The sequence below is a fragment of the Pan troglodytes genome, chromosome 7, assembly GCF_028858775.2.
Source record: "Pan troglodytes isolate AG18354 chromosome 7, NHGRI_mPanTro3-v2.0_pri, whole genome shotgun sequence".
Taxonomy (NCBI): Eukaryota; Metazoa; Chordata; class Mammalia; order Primates; family Hominidae; genus Pan; species Pan troglodytes.
Genome location: NC_072405.2, coordinates 89,397,254 through 89,399,556, shown reverse-complemented (window position 1 = coordinate 89,399,556; position 2,303 = coordinate 89,397,254). Strand labels below are relative to the sequence as shown.

General features: G+C 43.5%; 1 protein-coding gene across 6 annotated transcripts in view; it reads left to right on the top strand.

Annotated features, from left to right (window-relative positions):
* The window catches only part of ZNF704 (zinc finger protein 704), a 245,821-nt gene that overhangs the window by 119,569 nt on the left and 123,949 nt on the right, over positions 1-2,303 (top strand). The gene's annotated exons all lie outside the window — the stretch shown is intronic.

Below are 2,303 nucleotides of genomic sequence, written 5' to 3'. Positions count from 1 at the left end.
TTAAGAGATGGGGTCTTGAGTGTTGCCCAGGCTGGTACTGAACTTCTGAGTTCAAGTGATCCTCCCTTCTTGGCCTCCCAAAGTGCTGGAATTACAGATGTGAGCCACTGCGGCTGGCCTTCAGCTACATTTGGCTACAACACGAACTGCTGTTTGGGGGTACTGTTGTTTGTGCATTGCTTACCTAAACTATTCAGTGTCCTGGGACTGAGTTTCGGAAAATGGTAAAGCCCAGTCGTGTGAAGCCATGGTTCTCAAGCCTGGCTGCACGCTGAAATCACCAGGGGAGGCAGGGAAGCACCATAGATGCCTGGATTCTACCTAGAACTGAGTACTTGGAATAGTTCTGATTGAACCTGGATGAGCAGTATTGAGAACCAGAGATTTAGAGACACTGGGAATCACTGTTTCTCAGTAGTCATGTCTGTTTTCCTCAGCTGGACCATTCTGTTCTGTTTTTGGGGTTTTTTGTTTGTTTGTTTGTTTTCGAGATAGAGTCTCACTCAGTCACCCAGGCTGGAGTGCAGTGGCACGATCTCGGCTCACTGCTACCTCCACCTCCCAGGCTCAAGCAATTCTCCTGCCTCAACCTCCTGAGTAGCTGGGATTACAGGCACCCACCACCACACCTGGCTAATTTAGTAGAGACAGGGTTTCACCATGTTGGCCAGGCTGGTCTTGAACTCCTGACCTCATGATCTGCCCGCCTTGGCCTCCCAAAGTGCTGGGATTACAGGTGTGAGCTACTGTGCCCGGCCCTGTTTTTTCTTTTTAAGTGTTTTATTTGCTTTGGGTTTCAGTAGATCCTGGATATATCCTGGAAGTCGAGTGGATGCAAATCTTAAGCCATGGTGGGAAGGGACACTGTGGAAGGAGTGACACAATTGAGTGCCTTCTTGGTACTAGACCTATGATGAACTTTTACCCTATTATCTTCTGCTAATTGTTAATTTTTTACTAATTTACTACATTGGTCAGAGTAGTCTAGGTCTGCCATGGTGACAAGCAGCCCCAAATCTCAGTAGACTTAAACAGCAAAGTCTCTTAAACAGTCAAAGTCTTTAATATATTTCTGGCTTATGCTTCATGCCCATCCAGGATTCAGGTAAATGTAGCGAAGAAGAGAACACAGAGAACTGAGCACCAGCGTTAGAGAGGCAACACATGTCACTTCTGCTCACTTTCCACTGACCCAAGCAGATCATGGGGTCATGCCTAACTGCAGGGGAGCAGGGCTTACAATCTACCCTAGGCCTGGAAGGAGGAGGCCTTGTGAACAGTCTTTAAGACCTGAGCAATGAGAATGGTTTTTTGTTTGGCAGCAAGTCAGTTTCTTTTTGCATTTATCCGTTTATGAAATCCCAAACTGGAATAGGTATTATATGGAACTATTCTGGGCTTTCAGAAGTGTTCATATTTCATGTCAAGTGGAGTTAATTTGCATACATACATATCATTTTGTAATTTTAAGAAATTTTGTGGAGGGTTTTCAAAAGAAATTTAATACTTGTTTTAATTTTCTGTTATAATTTTAGCATGGGAAAATGGCTGCAAAGCTGCAGATATTTTTGTTCTTTCCTTTTCTATATTTGTTGAACTAGTTAGAGGTGACTGCACATACCAGTGCGGAGGAAATACTTATCCAAACCACTAAATGGCTGTCCTGCTTGGTGTTGCATTTATGGGAGATACTGGCTGTCCCGTTAGTATTCTACATTTCTGAGCAGTCAGCACCATGACAAGATATTAAACTGAAAGAAATGTTAAAAATAGTTCAGAAAATACAATTGTAAGGAAAAAAAAAAACAGAAGAAAGTCAGGAAAGGCCCTTTAGGTTTGGGAGTAGACAGGAGAGACGTTTGTTTTGCTCATCTCTGATAGACAGTGGCATTCCACAGTTCGAAGCCAAGTGAGTAAGACTGGCAGCTGCTTGCTTAGGGTGTACGCACTAAGGTCTCTGCCTGCATCACTTCTGGAAGTGAAGAGCCCTGAAATTCCCAGACGCTAGATGTTCATGTAGCAAAACAGCAAATGCTAGAGAGCATCTCTCATGGGGTCTGCCTTTGAGGGTTGGAGAGGCCTAGCTATTTAGCACTGCATATTTTTTCCATCAACCCTGTAGCTGACTTTGGGCTCTAACTTTTCTCAGGGGTTACTGCATGTTTGGGGAAGCTGACAGCCCCAGCATGGATGATATTACTTTAAACATTTTTAAAACATTCTGTCCTTTTCAGATAAATTTGCTTCATTGCTTCCTTCTTTATAAAATGTCCCCTTAGAGAGTAGGACACATTTTACTTGTT